Source organism: Hyla sarda, chromosome 1, assembly GCF_029499605.1.
Source record: "Hyla sarda isolate aHylSar1 chromosome 1, aHylSar1.hap1, whole genome shotgun sequence".
NCBI classification, from domain to species: domain Eukaryota; kingdom Metazoa; phylum Chordata; class Amphibia; order Anura; family Hylidae; genus Hyla; species Hyla sarda.
Window position 1 is genome coordinate 142,038,094 of NC_079189.1, and position 20,886 is coordinate 142,058,979.

Sequence of the window (20,886 nt, forward strand, 5' to 3'; positions counted from 1 at the left end):
GGATGTGATTCGCGAGCGGGCGCGTCCCGCTGTGCGAATCGCATCCCCGACGGCCATGTCAGTGCAGCACTCCCGGTCAGCGGGACTGACCGGGCGCTGCAGGGAGAGAGACGCCGTGAGCGCTCCGGGGAGGAGCAGGGACCCGGAGCGCTCGGCGTAACAGTACCCCCCCCCCCTTAGGTCTCCCCCTTTTTTTGTCCGACAACTGCTTTACCTGGGACGAGGACACCGGGAGTGAATGGAGGGTTTCCTCAAAGGCAGGCAGTACAGCAGGAGTGGGAATGGGGAGGGAGGGCAGAGGGTGAAGCTTGGCACGGGGCAGTGTGTCACCAGGACGGGGGCACTGAGGCTTGCCTGACGGGACTGGGAGGGGGGGAGAGGCATTTCTTATGGCAAGCAGAGTCCCAGTTCTTGATCTCCCCGGTGGTCCAGTCAAGGGTGGGAGAATGAAGCCGGAGCCATGGCAGACCGAGGAGGACCTCAGAGGTACAGTTGGGAAGGACGAAGAATTCAATCATTTCGTGATGGGGTCCAATACACATTAAGAGGGGTTTTGTGCGGTAACGCACGGTGCAATCCAATCTGACTCCGTTGACCGCGGAAATGTAGAGCGGCTTGACGAGACGGGTCACCGGGATGCAGAATTTATTCACCAAAGACTCCAAAATAAAATTCCCAGAGGCACCAGAGTCCAAACAGGCCACGGCTGAGAGGGAGGAGTTTGCAGAAGGAGAGATCCGCACGGGCACCGTGAGACGTGGAGAAGCAGATTTTGAACCAAGAGACGCCACACCCACGTGAGCTGGGTGCGTGCGTTTCCTAGACGTGGAGGACGAATAGGGCAATCCACCAAGAAATGCTCGGTACTGGCACAGTACAGACAAAGATTTTCTTCCCTACGGCGATTCCTCTCTTCCTGGGTCAGGCGAGACCGATCCACTTGCATGGCCTCCTCGGCGGGAGGCCCAGGCGTAGATTGCAAAGGATACTGTGGGAGAGGTGCCCAGAGATCTAAGTCTTTTTCCTGGCGGAGCTCCTGATGTCTCTCAGAAAAACGCATGTCAATGCGTGTGGCCAAATGGATAAGTTCTTGCAGGTTGGCAGGAATCTCTCGTGCGGCCAGCACATCCTTGATGCTACTGGATAGGCCTTTTTTAAAGGTCGCGCAGAGAGCCTCGTTATTCCATGATAATTCGGAAGCAAGAGTACGAAATTGGATGGCGTACTCGCCCACTGAAGAATTACCCTGGACCAGGTTCAGCAGGGCAGTCTCGGCAGAAGAAGCTCGGGCTGGTTCCTCGAAGACACTACGGACTTCAGCGAAGAAGGACTGGACTGTGGCTGTGGCAGGATCATTGCGGTCCCAGAGCGGTGTGGCCCAAGACAAGGCCTTTCCTGAAAGAAGGCTCACTACGAACGCCACCTTAGACCGTTCTGTAGGAAACAAGTCCGACAACATCTCCATATGCAGGGAACATTGAGACAAAAATCCACGGCAGAGTCTAGAGTCCCCATCAAATTTGTCCGGCAGGGACAAGCGGAGGCTAGGAGCGGCCACTCGCTGCGGAGGAGGTGCAGGAGCTGGCGGAGGAGATGGTTGCTGCTGTAGCAGAGGCAGAAGTTGCTGTAACATGGCGGTCAACTGCGACAGCTGCTGTCCTTGTTGGGCAATCTGCTGCGATTGCTGAGCGACCACCGTGGGAAGGTCAGCGAGACTTGGCAGCGGCACCTCAGCGGGATCCATGGCCGGATCTACTGTCACGATTCGGCTTACAGGTTGTGGATCCTCTGTGTCAGCGAGGGGTTGGCGTGGACCGTGCTGGTGGACCGGTTCTAAGAGGCTACTGGTGTTCACCAGAGCCCGCCGCAAAGCGGGATGGTCTTGCTGCGGCAGTAGCAACCAGGTCGTATCCACTAGCAACGGCTCAACCTCGCTGACTGCTGAGAAGGCATGGGACAGAAGGACTAGGCAGATGCAAGGTCAGACGTAGCAGAAGGTCGGGGCAGGCGGCAAGGTTCGTAGTCAAGATGGATAGCAGGAGTTCAGGTAACACAGGCTTGGACAACACTAAACGCTTTCACTGGCACAAGGCAACAAGATCCGGCAAGGGAGTGCAGGGGAAGTGATGTGATATAGCCAGGGAGCAGGTGGAAGCCAATTAAGCTAATTGGGCCAGGCACCAATCATTGGTGCACTGGCCCTTTAAGTCTCAGAGAGCTGGCGCGCGCGCGCCCTAGAGAGCGGAGCCGCGCGCGCCAGCACATGACAGCAGGGGACCGGGACGGGTAAGTGACTTGGGATGCGATTCGCGAGCGGGCGCGTCCCGCTGTGCGAATCGCATCCCCGACGGCCATGTCAGTGCAGCGCTCCCGGTCAGCGGGACTGACTGGGGCGCTGCAGGGAGAGAGACGCCGTGAGCGCTCCGGGGAGGAGCAGGGACCCGGAGCGCTCGGTGTAACAGGCAGTTTGCATCAAAAGCAGAAAGAAAGCACGAAAGACCACAGAAGAATAGTAAAATAACTTTATTTACCAATATTTGTTCATCTTTTTAGACAATTGAAAATATGTTTTATTGTTGGACAGCCCTTTTAATCCTACAAATATGTGTTGCCCCTAACTCAAGATATATATTTCTGGGCATACCTTTAAAAAAAATCCAGTAACAAGTCAGTGTCCTTTCTTCTGGCAGCAAAACTACTCATACCCCTCTCATGGAGAAGCACAACTTGCCTCACAGTGGATCATTAATGTAGGTCACCTATTTTGGTTAAAAGAACTGGACGTAGCCCTCCACCTATCAACAGATCTAGAGACCCCAACTCATAATCCACAACATCTACATCCTGACACTCTCAAATACATAAGAACCCTAGAATCCGAAACATTTTTACACTTCTGCACCAACCCTTCCATACCCTTTTATCTTCTTTAAATATACTTTATTTCCAAGAGAAAACTGTTGTACAAAGAACAGTTATGTAATTGAAATACAGACATAGTACAAGAAAGGAGTACACATACAATATTGCTAGGGGTCATAAAGGACAATCTCCAGATACCAAACCACTTTTGCCCTCTTGGGGTTTTCAATAAAATAAATAATACAATAATATAACAGTAATCATTCATGATGAAAAGAAGAGAACAACTCCAGAAGAAGTGAACATCACTGTCTGGAGAATAACACCTTTGTAGCAAGTAGCCTGAGACGTTGTGGATTAAGGAGGAGGGTTTCTTGACTCCTAAGGTCACCATATTGGGGGGCTGAATAGTAAATCAGGTAAGCCTTCCGAGAACCAATAACAATAATAAACTTCTATAACTTTAATGTCTATAGTTATGAAAACATCCCATGATCAATATCAACATTATGGCAAATATTATGTCTGTCTAGTGGTGTAGATGTCGGAGAAATACTGTCTGGGAGGCTCAATTGACTAATATTCCTGAAAAGTCAGTAGCGATCATCTTACACTTCAAGGGGATCTAGGCCATACTTTCCTTATTGCTCAGAACATTAAACCCCTCCATACCTTAACCCAGTGTTTTCCAAAGACTGTCCAATCATGCAAGGAGTTGTAGTTTTGCAACAGTTACAGACACACTGTTGGGAAAACACTGGCCTAACCCAGAGGGGTAGCATTTACCTTCTTGGTCCCGATGCAAAATCTGCCACAGGGCCCCATATGCCAATTATATTGTTGGTCTCTAATGGGGCAGATGTGCTTTGGGGCCCCCTTAGGCACCAGGGACCCAGTGCGACTGCTACCTCTGCTGCCTCTATAGCTACGCCCCTACCCCTAACCCATAAAATACCCCCACCAAGTTAGTCAGTATAATACCAAGCTATAAATGTGGCAGGTTTTGTTTTACGTGTTCTCTTATATTGAAACCTACAAAAGTTTAAAAACCCAAAGGTTTCTACCTCAAATGTACTTACATGTAGGCTCTCCAAAACTGTGAGATTTACAGTTCCCTTCAATGTTCTCGAATATAGACTACCCCCGGAACATCGCTGAAACCATACGCTTTGCTGTTTGTCAACATGTACAATCTGTGGCATATATTTACCTATCTATGTATAAAACTGTACCTTTGTATGGCTATATATTAATGTTGTCCAGGTAAGTAGGTGGACGTGGACGGCAATGTAGGTAAGTCCGGTGCCCGTGGATAACAGGTAATAGAAGAACAAGAAATCCGGGCACTCGATGTAGATGAAGAAAGATTTGCTTTTTCTTCATGCATACGGTATATATTAATATTGTAATTGCGAGTAATTTCATCCATACGTCAATAAAAAGATCATTAAAAATATAGCAAACACCAATAGAACACAGAATACGGACAGGACAGACATTACTGTAGCCACAGTCCTGCAGTGTATTACAACTTACTTATCTATTTTTTGAAGTATCTTGTAGACATTGCTAAGATTGAGCAATATGGGAAGTTGCATGTAACACAACAAAGTAATGTTTTGCAATGTGTTTACTTCAGCACTTCTACAAACACAATCATAAAAGGTTTATTAAACTTTGCACTTTTATATTGTTTTATAACATTCCCATCATTAGGCACAATTCCATATGAGAGTGAATTTAACGCTGCACATGGCAAAAAGCAAAACACAATTACTGAAGCCTGGTAGTATGATATACAGTCAACATACCATTCAGGACAGGGGTGGGGTATGGGGGGAGGGGAGGTGGTAAAGAAAGGGGAGAGAGCGATCAGGCCTAAAGCTTTATTGAAAGGCAGATATAAGGGAATAATAAGAAGCATACAGATATTAGGATCTGTTAACACAATTGTTGTGTTTATCATAAACAGAATCCACAATCAGTCACCAGCAGACATTATTGACTTATAATAGGGATTTGCTTGAGGAAAATAGATAAGATTGGATCAGGCTATTCACAGTAGTTTATGGTCAGAGCTCCCCCTCCCTGCACAATGATCTCAGCATCAGTCACAGGGCTTGCCTAAAAAAACTGTAAAAAATAAGAGAGAATATGGTCTGCTCCAGTCTATTCTTTCCTATGGACTTATAGGCCATTTACTTTTGCACCAGAATTGAAAAAAAACTGACTAACTCTCCATTTTGCTAAGAAACCCCCCAAAAAGGGGCGTGGCCATATGGAGAAGGGGGCGTGGTCACTAGAAAGGTGCATGTTCCTGAGATTTTCACAAAAACCCAACATATTTACTAAGGTTTCCACAGAAAATGTGGTGGATTTCAGGAAAACCCAACAGATCAGAGCAGGTGTAAAAAAAAAAAAAGGGAAAATGTAGGGAAAGTGGAAAATGTAGGGAAACCTTAGTAAATACAGTGGAAAATAAATTGTAGGGAATTAAAACCCACAAAGAAACCTACACAACACTCTTAGTAAATCAGGGCCATTGTGTCTATAAAGCATATCTCCAAATGCTGTTCATAACAGCTCAGTCAAGATGGCTGCCCTCATAATACTGGACAAATATTGTATCAAGAAATTATACAATCAGAAAATAGAAATAAATTACAATAAAATGTCATGTTTAAAGGGGTACTCCAGTGGAATTATTATTTTTTTTTTTTTTAATCAACTGGTGCCAGAAAGTTAAACAGATTTGTAAATTACTTCTGCTTTAAAATTTCTTAATCCTTTTAGTACTTATCAGCTGCTGTATACTACAGAGCAAGTTGTATAGTTCTTTTCTGTCTGACCACAGTGCTCTCTGCTGACACCTCTGTCCATTTCAGAAACTGACCAGAGAAGAAGCAAATCTCCATAGCAAACCTCTCCTGCCCTGGACAGTTCCTGACATGGACAGAGGTGTCATCAGAGAGCACTGTGGTCAGACAGAAAAGAGATTCAAAAAGAAAAGAACTTTCTTTGGAGCATACAGCAGCTGGTAAGTACTGGAAGGAATACAATTTGTAAATAAAAGTAATTTACAAATCTGTGTAACTTTCTGCCATCAGTTGATTTAAAAAAAATGTATACATTTTTTTCTACCGGAGTACCCCTTTAAGGATCTAGGTGACAAATTTATTTTAACACTTAAAGCACTGCTATGTTTTAGAGAAGAAAAATTTGAGAAATGTTGAAGGAGGGAGTTTAAACCTCATACATTTGTTGTTTTGGCTTATGATGGCATAAAATAAATCACTTTTTTTTTTTTTTTTACTATCTTCAAGTGCTGTGGTTCTTTATTTGCTATATATACTGTATGGTTGGTATTCCATAAATTATAATTGTGGGAAAAGGCTTGAAGGGTAATACAATATTAAAGTAATGTGTGTGTGTGTGTGTTTTTTTTTTTAAATATAAATATGACCAGCTAAGGAGACCCCTTGTGAGCTGACTATATGAAGGTTGGGGGGGGGGGGGGGGGGGGGGGGGGGGGGTAATAGACCTGTCTACTTGTATAAAAAAAGCAGTTCTTTCTATTAATAAAAAATACAGTTATTTATTATTATTTCGAGATTCAAGATGCAAGCTTGATTTACATGCATTAAAGGGGTGTTAGTATGAGGCTGAGGGGGTGTGAATAAATCTTGAGGGGTAGAAATATAGAGTATAAAGACATTTTTAGGGTACGTTCCCACACAGCGTATTTTGCTGCGTATTTGCTGCGTATTTGGTGCTGCGTATTTTCCTACCCATTGACTTCAACAGAGAAAATAAAATACGCAGCAGCAAATACGCAGCAAATACGCCGTGTGGGAATGTACCCTTATACTAACCAGGGGACATCTTTAAAGGGCAGTTTCACTTATTTTGAATGTGTAAAAGTAAATTAAGAGCAGTAATTGAAATAATCCCTGAAACAAACTCACGTGTACATGTGTATTACCAAGGTTGACATGTATCTTTATGTCTTTGATTGAAATAAAACATTTTTTACATATTATTGAAACTCACATGCACATTTAAAGGGGTATTTCGGCCAAAAAACATTTTATCTCCTATCCAAAGAATAGGGATAAGATGTCTGATCGCGGGGGGCCCACTGCTGAGACCCCCCGTGATCTCCCTGCAGCACCTACATTCAATGCGGGTGTTGACTCTCCAGTTTCAGAAAACTCCGGCTTTACGGGACTGGGGACGTGATGTCACGCCACGCCCCCTCCATTCATGTCTATGGGAGGGGGCGTGACGGCCGTCACGCCCCCTCCCATAGACATGAATGGAGGGGGCGTGGCGTGACATCACGTCCCCAGTCCCGGAAACCTGGAGGTTTCTGAAACTGGAGATTCAGCACCCGCATAGAAAGCGGGTGCTGCAGGGAGACAGCAAGGGTCTCAGCAGCGGGCCCCCCGCGATCAGACATCTTATCCCCTATCCTTTGGATAGGGGATATAATGTTTTTTGCCTGGAATACCCCTTTAAGTACACAGGTCTTCTGTCGAGACCAGGAAAACTACTGTATGACCCACCTGATCATAAAGAGAAGGAATCGATGACTTTTATGGGCCACATATGTTCCATCATGACTTCAACACCTGTGCTTGATCCACTGTACAACAGATCCAGACAGTGACCAATGACCATAGGGTCCTTATGATGGCAAGAATACAATGAGCGAACCACAGGCAGCTCACCATGTTATCTCAAAATGACCAAACGTATTTTAGTTTGAAGCTTGTTAGCAGTTGTATTTATCTTTAGAATGTACAGTATATTATCTGCATTATTAAATAGTTTACCAAAGTACAAATTTTGTAAATTGTTATTTCTAAAGGTCATTGACAATTCCCCATGTGAAAAGGAGCAGTAAAGCAAGTGTGCCGTGACATGCTAAGGATCCAAAAGTGTCACCAAGACAAAGAAATACCGTAAATGCCATAACAAAGCCTAAAGTATTTATTAGCAGCCTGTCTTCCAGGTGCTGGTATGAAACTTTTTCTTCGGCAAGTAGCTGTTTCAACAAGCCCAGGCTGAGTTACATCACTTCCTAAGCACACACTTGAATATATCTCCTAAGCTCTGATGAGAAAAAGTTCACAGATAAATTGAAAGGAAACAGGAAATGTTAAAGTCCTTTGAGAAAGAGTGAAGAAAAATAGAAAAAAGCAGAGAAGATCAGAGGCCAGGTAGGAAAGTGATATACAAGCAGTGGCAGATTTTCCTTCGCACTCATACTTTGTATTGTATTTTTCCATTTTGGTACGTTTTTTGTACTTTCTTACTGTTTACACTAATGACCTAACTTGTGGAGCTTATAGGATCCTTTAAGTACAGGGACTCGCCCTACAGACTGTGCTTTGACATGAAGAATGACTATTTCCTGTACACAGATAGCAGTCGAATTATTACTAGAACTATAGTTGCATGTCATTTTACATTTTTTGGATACTTCACTGCTAAGGAATCCAGCTGATACTGGGAGGTACTGGTAATAAGGGAAGTTAACTCTGTCTCAATGTTACATATTGTAACTAGAAAAGACATTACATTGTCGAGCTTAATATAGTGTTGTAATGAGTATGGACAACTCCTGACAATCTTCCAGTTCTTTCTCCTAGGAAATCAGTGTGTACATTTGGAAAATAACATAAATTCGTGGACCACAATACTGTGTATGATTGAGGACCTTAAATGACTTTTCAAATATGGCAGGATGAGCAGCAGCCACCCATTATGTGAAAGAAACAACTGAAATGCTCAGAATTGGGAAATTCATAAAACGTGCTGTAAACTGATGCTTCATGACATGTTAACTAATCGCTAATAACACAGATTATCTTCTTTAGTGTTACAAATGCTTCGGACCCTTAAACAAAGTGTAATTGTTGGAACAGCTTGTCCCCCCCCCCCCCCCTTTTCCTGGAGAATTTAAAATGCGAAAGGTGCCTCAGTCCCTTTATAATGATATTGGGGGATTCCGATGGCCAGACTTCCAATGTAATAGCAATTCACACTTAGCTTGGAAAACCCTTTAGGTGAAGGTAAATTTAAGGGGTTGTTTCATCATAGACAACCCCTTTCATGTGTGAGCTGACTTTGCTATAGGAGGTATCAGTCATTTTTTACTTTCTGTGCTGGCTGGTGGGGGTTCTTTGCAGGGGCCAGCCTAAAGGATGCCCTTTACCCTTAAAAGAGCTATCATTAAGAAATAATATACATACATAATGATTGCATACACCACACCAAATAAATAAATGATTGGGCAGAACCAAATAAGTAATACTGTTGTTAGAGATGGAATCAAATATAACAAATATACACGAGTGGCAATCGTTTGCAAGTCATGTAAGTGTTTCATGTGAAGGTGTACTACGCTTAGTGTTCTGTAGTCTGTGTTTGATCCTGGCTTACTTCATTACATTTAATTTTGTCTGCCCTTTTCTACTTGGTTTGCTTCTTCAGTGTTTGACTGATTGACTGAAACTTGTGCTCCCCACCTTACCTATTTACCTGTTCCTGACTACACTTTTCTGCGTGTACACTGCCTGTCCAAGACCTCTTCCTGCACCAAGACTTGTCATGATAGAGACATGTTAGACTAGATCCTCAGAGGAGTTAAAGAGTTAGAACCAAGGGGTTCACTATTTGTAAGGAACTTACCCATCAGCGTTCTCGTGTTGTGCTCAGTCCCTCTCATGCATACTGCCATAGCTAGGATGACCAGCAGGAGGCAGAGACCCGGACCACTCAGGTTCGGCACTGTCGTGCCATGCTTTCTAGCGTTGAGTATTTAAACCGGCAAGTAGATGCCTGTGATTGGTTCACCGACCATATCTATCATTCTCCGTGTTCTTGTCATTCCTGGATAATGCCTGTATTCTGACCGTGCCTTTGCCTGTCATTTTGAACCTGACACATATCTTCCGGTTAAACCTTGAATGCCTGCCTTTGACTTGGTTCTGATTTGTATTGCTACTCCTCTCCTAGCTATGACCATTTGGCCTGTTACTGGACTTCCTTTCCTGTATTCTCTTTCTGTCCTTGGCCTGTCTGTTCTGATCTAGTCTATTTTACTTCCCCATAGTGTTAGCCTTGTGCACCTATTCAGTGTAGGGACCATTGCCCAGTTGAGGGCCTCTGTTTAGAGTGGATTGAAGTAGGTAGGGGCAGTGGCTGCACTGTTCCCTACGTCATGTGACATTATTTAGTTATTTGTCAAAAAAGTAAAACAATATCTTAGCAGTGAAAGGTTCATAAAAACAGAGGTATAATATCTTCTTTTTTTTGTTATAATATTCAAGCAATGTATGTCAAAATAATACAGGAAAATATAATACTGTTGCCAGGAAATACATATAAGATAACATAAAATGTCATGGCATACAAAGTATGGGAGGTTTTTGTTACGCCGAGCGCTCCGGGTCCCCGTTCTTCCCCGGAGCGCTCGCCTCATTCTCGTTGCTGCAGCGCCCCGGTCAGATCCACTGACCGGGTGCGCTGCGGTACCGCCTCCAGCCGGGATGCGATTCGCGATGCGGGTGGCGCCCGCTCGCGATGCGCACCCCGGTCCCCGTACCTGACTCGCTCTCCGTCGGTCCTGTCCCGGCGCGCGCGGCTCCGCTCCCTAGGGCGCGCGCGCGCCGGGTCTCTGCGATTTAAAGGGCCAGTGCACCAATGTTGGTGCCTGGCCCAATCTTCCCAATTACCAATTAGTGTGATCACCTGTGCACTTCCCTATATTACCTCACTTCCCCTGCACTCCCTTGCCGGATCTTGTTGCATTAGTGCCTAGTGAAAGCGTTCCCTTGTCTGTTCCTAGCCCGTGTTCCTGACCTCCTGCCGTTGCCCCTGACTACGATCCTTGCCGCCTGCCCTCGACCTTCTGCTACGTCCGACCTTGCTTCTGCCTACTCCCTTGTACCTCGCCTATCTTCAGCAGTCAGAGAGGTGAGCCGTTGCTAGTGGATACGACCTGGTCACTACCGCCGCAGCAAGACCATCCCGCTTTGCGGCGGGCTCTGGTGAAAACCTGTAGTGGCTTAGAACCGGTCCACTAGCGCGGTCCTCGCCAATCCCTCTCTGGCACAGAGGATCCACCTCCTGCCAGCCGGCATCGTGACAGTCCTCCTGCCAGCCGGCATCGTGACAGTAGATCCGGCCATGGATCCCGCTGAAGATCCTACACTGGTCGCCCAGCTAGCCCTAAAGATCGCCCAACGAGATCAACAGCTGGCATACTTGACCTCCGAGGCACTGCGTCTTCAGTCACAGATACAGCAGCTGCAGCCGCAGATACAGCAACTTCAATCACAGCTACAGCTGCAACTACCATCTCCTCCGCCGGCTCCTGCAACTCCTCCGCAGCAACCGGCCGTTCCTAACCCCTGCTTGTCCCTGCCGGACAAATTTGGCGTAAAGATCGCCCAACGAGATCAACAGCTGGCATACTTGATCTCCGAGACACAGCGTCATCAGTCACAGATACAGCAGCTGCTGCCGCAGATACAGCAACTTCAGTCACAGCTACAGCTGCAACAACTATCTCCTCCGCCGGCTCCTGCAACTCCTCCGCAGCAACCGGCCGTTCTTAACCCCTGCTTGTCCCTGCCGGACAAATTTGATGGGGACCGCAATGATTCTGCCACAGCCACAGTCCAGTCCTTCTTCGCTGAGGTCCGTGGTGTCTTCGAGGAGCCTGCCCGAGCTTCTTCTGCCGAGATTGCCCTGCTGAACCTGGCCCAGGGTGTTTCTTCCGTTGGCGAGTACGCCATTCAGTTCCGTGCTCTTGCTTACGAGTTGTCCTGGAATAGTGAGGTTCTCTGCGCGACCTTTAAAAAAGGCCTATCCAGCAACATTAAAGATGTTCTGGCCGCACGAGAGACTCCTGCTGACCTACATGAACTCATTCATCTTGCCACTCGCATTGACATGCGTTCTTCCGGATGGCGTCTGGAGCTCCGCCTGGATATGGACTTTGTTCGCACGAAGCGTTTTTTCTCCCCGGCTCCTCTCTCCTCTGGTCCTCTGCAATCCGTTCCTGTGCTTCCCGCCGCGGAGGCTATGCAAGTTGACCGGTCTCGCTTGACACCTCAAGAGAGGACACGACGCCGCATGGAGAATCTTTGCCTGTACTATGCCGGTACCGAACACTTCCTGAAGGATTGTCCTACCCGTCCTCCCCGCCTGGAAAGACGTACGCTGACTCCGCACAAAGGTGACACAGTTCTTGATGTCAACTCTGCTTCTCCACGCCTTACTGTGCCTGTGCGGATATCTGCCTCTACCTTCTCCTTCTCTACCATGGTCTTCTTGGATTCCGGATCTGCAGGAAAATTTTTTTTGGCCTCTCTTATCAACAGGTTCTACGTCCCTGTGACCAGTCTCGCCAGACCCCTCTACATCTATTGTTTTAACAATAAAAGATTGGACTGTCTCGTGCGTTTCCGCACAGAACCCCTCCTAATGTGCATCGGACCTCATCTCGGAAAAATTAAGTTTTTTTTCCTCAGGTTCTTTGGCCCCAAGAAGAGGGGGAGACCCAAGGGGGGGGGTACTGTTACGCCGAGCGCTCCGGGTCCCCGTTCTTCCCCGGAGCGCTCGCCTCATTCTCGTTGCTGCAGCGCCCCGGTCAGATCCACTGACCGGGTGCGCTGCGGTACCGCCTCCAGCCGGGATGCGATTCGCGATGCGGGTGGCGCCCGCTCGCGATGCGCACCCCGGTCCCCGTACCTGACTCGCTCTCCGTCGGTCCTGTCCCGGCGCGCGCGGCTCCGCTCCCTAGGGCGCGCGCGCGCCGGGTCTCTGCGATTTAAAGGGCCAGTGCACCAATGTTGGTGCCTGGCCCAATCTTCCCAATTACCAATTAGTGTGATCACCTGTGCACTTCCCTATATTACCTCACTTCCCCTGCACTCCCTTGCCGGATCTTGTTGCATTAGTGCCTAGTGAAAGCGTTCCCTTGTCTGTTCCTAGCCCGTGTTCCTGACCTCCTGCCGTTGCCCCTGACTACGATCCTTGCCGCCTGCCCTCGACCTTCTGCTACGTCCGACCTTGCTTCTGCCTACTCCCTTGTACCTCGCCTATCTTCAGCAGTCAGAGAGGTGAGCCGTTGCTAGTGGATACGACCTGGTCACTACCGCCGCAGCAAGACCATCCCGCTTTGCGGCGGGCTCTGGTGAAAACCTGTAGTGGCTTAGAACCGGTCCACTAGCGCGGTCCTCGCCAATCCCTCTCTGGCACAGAGGATCCACCTCCTGCCAGCCGGCATCGTGACAGTCCTCCTGCCAGCCGGCATCGTGACAGTTTTGCCTGACAAAATTAAAGCACACTAGAAGCAGCTGTAAAGAAGCAGCTGTAAAAGTGGTATTTTAGTAACACTATGAATTAAAGGGATATTTCTGCATTTTTTTTATTTGACTATGCTACAGGGGCTGTAAAGTTAGTGTAGTTAAAGGGGTTATCCAGGGAAAAAACTTTTATATATATCAACTGGCTCCAGAAAGTTAAACAGATTTGTAAATTACTTCTATTAAAAAATCTTAATCCTTTCAGTACTTATAAGCTTCTGAAGTTAAGGTTGTTCTTTTCTGTCTAAGTGCTCTCTGATGACATGTGTCTCGGGAACCGCCCAGTTTAGAAGAGGTTTGCTATGGGGATTTGCTTCTAAACTGGGCGGTTCCCGAGACACTGAAAGGATTAAGATTTTTTAATGGAAGTAATTTACAAATCTGTTTAACTTTCTGGAGCCAGTTGATATATAAAAAAAATGTTTTTTCCTGGATAACCCCTTTAATATAATAATATAGTGTCTTTACCTGTGTGTGACGGTTTTCTCACAATTCTTCTGTGATTTTCACCCCAATATTTATTTTTAACAGCATACAAAATGACTGTTGTCTCAGATTTTTCCCAGCTTGCATTGCGGCCGAGACCTGACTCACTAGTCAGCTGATGACAGGGAGCCTGTCTGCTTCAATGGGTGGAGCAATCGCTTGGTTGGAGAGAGATCAATCTGAAACTAATGCAACAGCTGTAGGCACCCTGTTTGAAAACCACAGGTCTTTAGAATGGATGCAGCTCATTTATGTTTCAATGGGTGGGGTGGCTGATGTGTGGGAGGGAGCAAAATTGAATTATGGTATTTGTAGTCAAAAAAAGAAAAGTCAAACAGGATATATATATATATATATATATATATATATATATATATGAAATAGTCAAAAGTGGGAAGTAAGAGTTTCTTTAGAAAGAGATAATTCTTCATAGATAGGGATTTAGTGGTATACATGACTTATAAAACACAAAAATAGAGGAAGGAGACCACAGCAAGATATTTACTCAAAATGTTGATCAAAATCTATGTGCTGAGATATTACAACATGATTAACATTATATCTAAATAACCAAATAAAAGGATTTTTTTTTTTTTTTTTAATACAGAAATAAAAGTTTGAGGGAAATGCTCAGTCCAGTTAAGGTAGAAGACAATTACACCCAGCATGGAATGGAGTCCGTTTAATAGCTAACGGGGGCAGTGGAGCCCATTCACTATATGCAAGAAAGAGGTGGTTGCGCTCTTTTTGACTACACCTGTGTCTTAAGGATGCAGATGTAGTTGAATACAATGACAGAAAAAGGAGCCGTCAGCCTCTCCTTACAGGCACTTCAGTCTGTCTGCAAAACTTGATGTAGGCTGGCGCAGTGCAGTGATGTCATCGCAGCTATAAAGTGTGGATTGATTTAGTTAAAGGGCTATTCCAGGCAAACACTTTTTTTATATATATATATCAACTGGCTCCGGAAAGTTAAACAGATTTGTAAATTACTTCTATTAAAAAATCTTAATCCTTCCAATAGTTATTAGCTTCTGAAGTTTTCTGTCTAACTGCTCAATGATGATGTCATGGCCCGGGAGCTGTGCATGATGGGAAAATATCCCCATAGGAGCAGCACAGCTCCCGGGACGTGAGTCATCAGACAGCAGTTAGACAGAAAACAACAGCTCAACTTCAGAAGCTAATAACTATTGGAAGGATTAAGATTTTTTAATAGAAGTAATTTACAAATCTGTTTAACTTTCCGGAGCCAGTTGATATATACAAAAAAGTTTTGGCCTGGAATACCCCTTTAATCCTTTAGTGCCACAGAAGACGTGTGATATTTAATGCTCATGTGTTTTTAAAATAAAGTATTGCACTTATACACAACAAGACAGTATTGTGCTATGTTCCTTAGCTTTCTTGTGAACAAATTTTAAAATCTGGCGCTCCCGTAAACCACGTTTTTTAGGTCCTGTCACAAAACCGGATACAAGGCTAAAATGAGCCGGCCGGAGTCACTATCTGACTCTGGTCGGCTTATTTTAGTGAATGAGACCCGGCAGCCATAGGGGCAAATCGTGATGTGAATGGAGCCTAAGAGTAACAATACTGTGGAATCATAGTGCCCAGTGAGGGAACATAAAGGGCACGTTCCCACATTGATATCTCACAGTGGTAGGGCAATCTGCTGCATCGTTCACCTCAATCGGTCCCATCTGCCACTATTGTAGATTTTTTTGGCAGGCCTATTGAAATGAATGGTAATGAAACACAGAGGGGAAGTATCCTAAAAGGGAACATTGAGCTGTTTAAGTGTGTGACTAAAATGTTCTAGGACTTTATACATTCTAAAGGATGTTATACAAATTAATTACTGTACTAGAGAAGGTACAAATGGGATTTCATAGTAGTAAAAAATAGATCTCTGTCCATTCATATATTTGTATATTGTGATCAGATCACTTACTAGATTTTTTTTTTTCCAAAATAAATAACCCCAAGCTTGATAACCTGTGTTGGTACTGTAGTCCATCCATTCTCCTTATTATCTTGGTCTCCTTCCTCTGCACCCTCTCCATTTCCATTGTGTCCTTTTTGTATACAGGTGCCCAATATTGTACACGTGTAGTCTGACTATGTTCTTGTTATGAGCCTCTAAGTTTCTTTTGATTAGGTCCATAATTGTATTTGCTTGGCAGAAGCTGCCTGGTACTGGTCACTAAAACTGAGTTTAGCATTCATCAATATTAATAAATACCTTCTTAGTGGCAGTTTTACCTAGTGTTTTACTATTTAATACATAGTCAGACATTTTGTTGCCTTGGCCCTAGTGCATAACCTTACAGTTTTTCACAATTAAAGGGAATCTGTAACCTTTGTAATAAAACAGGGGCAGGGAGTGGGGTCCCGTAATACTATGATCAGCTCTGAAACCTTAGTTTTAAAATGCTGCAGGGAACTGGGTAAGTAGTCACAGGGGGGAGTCCACACGGCTGCTCTGTGCCTTGCCGGCCCTGAGGGAAATGTCTCTCCGGTAGGACGGAGAATAGCTGCTGGAAACCACCCCAGTTATTAGTTACCTGGGTTCCCATTGCTTTATAAGCTATGATTTCTCTGAAACACCTGTGTGTGTCAGAGTAAGGGTGCATTCACACCACGTTTTTGCCTGCGGTCAGGAAACCACATACGGCCAAAAAAGCAGCCGACCGGAGACTGCGGTTCACTCCGGTCGGCTCATAGAAATACATTAACTACGGTTCCCGAATACGGCTGAGTGCGGTCGCCGTGATTAAGTCCCAGCCGTATACGGGAACCGTAATGAGAAACTGTAGTGTGAACCCAGCCTCAGATGACCCAGGACTGACCACTGCCTCTGACCCATTAAGCGCTGTGATTTTTTTTTGGGTAAGACTGGTTATCACATGACCTGGTTACAGTAATGAAATACATAGGTACAGCTGTGCTGGAGTAAAACCAACAGTGCTGTAGAACTAGTGGTGGTGACTGTGCTGGTATGGGCAAGGGAAAAAAACTGTAGTGCTTCTTTATAGGATCTACTGCTCATGTCTTGGTGTTATATACCACAGGATACAGTCTTTTGGAGTCCATCAGGGGAATACTGGCAGGACTACAATCAGTGGTCAGGGCCAAATATACCATAAAAAAGGGGTCTGTTGCTGTTGGCTCTGCCACCAAATTCCCACATACCACAACAGTTAGGTAAAAACAACAGCCCCTTGCCAGGCAGCAGGTCCCATTCTTTTTATTAAACATATATAACTTGCCCTGCCCACACTGGCTGCAAGCAAGCCATTCCTACTTTCCTTGGCCTCGCCCCACCTCCTCAGTAAGGCCCCAGGCTGCTTCCTCCTCTTCTCTGCAGTTGGGACAGAATAGGAAATGGATTTGTGGGGGAAATGCTGCACAGTACCTGCTGTGAGGAGGAGAAATCCTGCTGGTACTGACCTCCAAGCTGTCTATATCTGTGGGTGTGTGTGTGTATGTGTTACGCCGAGCGCTCCGGGTCCCCGCTCCTCCCCGGAGCGCTCGCTTCACTCCCTCCGCTGCAGCGCTCCGGTCACGTCCTCTGACCCGGGGCGCTGCGATCCTGCTGCCAGCCGGGATGCGATTCGCGATGCGGGTAGCGCCCGCTCGCGATGCGCACCCCGGCTCCCCTACCTGACTCGCTCCCCGTCTGTTCTGTCCCGGCGCGCGCGGCCCCGCTCCCTAGGGCGCGCGCGCGCCGGGTCTCTGCGATTTAAAGGGCCACTGCGCCGCTGATTGGCGCAGTGGTTCCAATTAGGGTTTTCACCTGTGCACTTCCCTATATTGCCTCACTTCCCTTGCACTCCCTTGCCGGATCTTGTTGCCTTAGTGCCAGTGAAAGCGTTCCTTGTGTGTTCCTTGCCTGTGTTTCCAGACCTTCTGCCGTTGCCCCTGACTACGATCCTTGCTGCCTGCCCCGACCTTCTGCTACGTCCGACCTTGCTTCTGCCTACTCCCTTGTACCGCGCCTATCTTCAGCAGCCAGAGAGGTGAGCCGTTGCTAGTGGATACGACCTGGTCACTACCGCCGCAGCAAGACCATCCCGCTTTGCGGCGGGCTCTGGTGAAAACCAGTAGTGGCTTAGAACCGGTCCACTAGCACGGTCCACGCCAATCCCTCTCTGGCACAGAGGGTCCACTACCTGCCAGCCGGCATCGTGACAGTAGATCCGGCCATGGATCCCGCTGAAGTTCCTCTGCCAGTTGTCGCTGACCTCACCACGGTGGTCGCCCAGCAGTCACAACAGATAGCGCAACAAGGCCAACAGCTGTCTCAACTGACCGTTATGCTACAACAGTTGCTACCACAGCTTCAGCAGTCATCTCCTCCGCCAGCTCCTGCACCTCCTCCGCAGCGAGTGGCCGCTCCTGGGATACGCTTATCCTTGCCGGATAAATTTGATGGGGACTCTAAGTTTTGCCGTGGCTTTCTTTCCCAATGTTCCCTGCATCTGGAGATGATGTCGGACCTGTTTCCCACTGAAAGGTCTAAGGTGGCTTTCGTAGTCAGTCTTCTGTCCGGAAAAGCCCTGTCATGGGCCACACCGCTCTGGGACCGCAATGACCCCGTCACTGCCTCTGTACACTCCTTCTTCTCGGAAATCCGAAGTGTCTTTGAGGAACCTGCCCGAGCCTCTTCTGCTGAGACTGCCCTGTTGAACCTGGTCCAGGGTAATTCTTCCGTTGGCGAGTATGCCGTACAATTCCGTACACTTGCTTCAGAATTGTCCTGGAATAATGAGGCCCTCTGCGCGACCTTCAAAAAAGGCCTATCCAGCAACATTAAAGATGTTCTGGCCGCACGAGAAATTCCTGCTAATCTACATGAACTTATTCACCTAGCCACTCGCATTGACATGCGTTTTTCTGAAAGGCGTCAGGAACTCCGCCAAGATATGGACTCTGTTCGCACGAGGCGTTTCGTCTCCTCGGCTCCTCTCTCCTCTGGTCCCCTGCAATCTGTTCCTGTGCCTCCCGCCGTGGAGGCTATGCAGGTCGACCGGTCTCGCCTGACACCTCAAGAGAGGACACGACGCCGTATGGAGAACCTCTGCCTGTACTGTGCTAGTACCGAACACTTCCTGAGGGATTGTCCTATCCGTCCTCCCCGCCTGGAAAGACGTACGCTGACTCCGCACAAAGGTGAGACAGTCCTTGATGTCTACTCTGCTTCTCCACGTCTTACTGTGCCTGTGCGGATGTCTGCCTCTGCCTTCTCCTTCTCTACAGTGGCCTTCTTGGACTCTGGATCTGCAGGAAATTTTATTTTGGCCTCTCTCGTCAACAGGTTCAACATCCCAGTGACCAGTCTCGCCAGACCCCTCTACATCAATTGTGTAAATAATGAAAGATTGGACTGTACCATACGTTTCCGCACGGAGCCCCTTCTTATGAGCATCGGATCTCATCATGAGAGGATTGAACTTTTGGTCCTCCCCAATTGCACCTCGGAGATTCTCCTTGGACTTCCCTGGCTTCAACTTCATTCCCCAACCCTGGATTGGTCCACTGGGGAGATCAAGAGTTGGGGGTCCTCTTGTTCCAAGAACTGTCTAAAACCGGTTCCCAGTAACCCTTGCCGTAACTCTGTGGTTCCTCCAGTAACCGGTCTCCCTAAGGCCTATATGGACTTCGCGGATGTTTTCTGCAAAAAACAAGCTGAGACTCTACCTCCTCACAGGCCTTATGATTGCCCTATCGACCTCCTCCCGGGTACTACTCCACCCCGGGGCAGAATTTATCCTCTCTCTGCCCCAGAGACTCTTGCCATGTCCGAATACGTCCAGGAGAATCTAAAAAAGGGCTTTATCCGTAAATCCTCCTCTCCTGCCGGAGCCGGATTTTTCTTTGTGTCCAAAAAAGATGGCTCCCTACGTCCTTGCATTGACTACCGCGGTCTTAATAAAATCACGGTTAAGAACCGCTACCCCTTACCCCTCATCTCTGAACTCTTTGATCGCCTCCAAGGTGCCCACATCTTCACTAAATTGGACTTAAGAGGCGCCTATAACCTCATCCGCATCAGAGAGGGGGACGAGTGGAAAACGGCATTTAACACCAGAGATGGACACTTTGAGTATCTGGTCATGCCCTTTGGACTGTGCAATGCCCCTGCCGTCTTCCAAGACTTTGTCAATGAAATTTTTCGTGATCTGTTATACTCCTGTGTTGTGGTATATCTGGACGATATCCTAATTTTTTCTGCCAATCTAGAAGAACACCGCCAGCATGTCCGTATGGTTCTTCAGAGACTTCGTGACAACCAACTCTATGCCAAAATTGAGAAATGTCTGTTTGAATGCCAATCTCTTCCTTTTCTAGGATATTTGGTCTCTGGCCAGGGACTACAGATGGATCCAGACAAACTCTCTGCCGTCTTAAATTGGCCACGCCCCTCCGGACTCCGTGCTATCCAACGCTTTTTGGGGTTCGCCAATTATTACAGGCAATTTATTCCACATTTTTCTACCATTGTGGCTCCTATCGTGGCTTTAACCAAAAAAAATGCTGATCCCAAGTCCTGGCCTCCTCAAGCAGAAGACTCCTTTAAACGACTCAAGTCTGCCTTTTCTTCGGCTCCCGTGCTCTCCAGACCTGACCCTTCCAAACCCTTCCTATTGGAGGTTGATGCCTCCTCAGTAGGAGCTGGAGCTGTTCTTCTACAAAAAAATTCTTCCGGGCATGCTGTCACTTCTGGTTTTTTCTCTAGGACCTTCTCTCCAGCGGAGAGGAACTACTCCATCGGGGATCGAGAGCTTCTAGCCATTAAATTAGCACTTGAGGAATGGAGGCATCTGCTGGAGGGATCAAGATTTCCTGTTATTATCTACACCGACCACAAGAACCTCTCCTACCTCCAGTCGGCCCAACGGCTGAATCCTCGCCAGGCCCGGTGGTCTCTGTTCTTTGCCCGATTTAATTTTGAGATTCACTTTCGTCCTGCCGATAAGAACATTAGGGCCGATGCTCTCTCTCGTTCCTCGGATGCCTCAGAAGTTGATCTCCCTCCGCAACACATCATTCCACCTGACTGCCTGATCTCCACTTCTCCTGCCTCCATCAGGCAGACTCCTCCAGGAAAGACCTTTGTTTCTCCACGCCAACGCCTCGGAATCCTCAAATG

General features: G+C 46.9%; 1 protein-coding gene across 2 annotated transcripts in view; it reads left to right on the forward strand.

The window, feature by feature from the left end:
* Positions 1–20,886, forward strand: part of TMEM154 (transmembrane protein 154) — a 98,034-nt gene that overhangs the window by 8,516 nt on the left and 68,632 nt on the right. For both annotated transcript variants that reach the window (XM_056562705.1, XM_056562697.1), the window contains exon 2: positions 7,733–8,084. The gene's annotated coding sequence lies outside the window, so the exon portion shown is untranslated. The remainder of the gene's footprint in view (positions 1–7,732; positions 8,085–20,886) is intronic.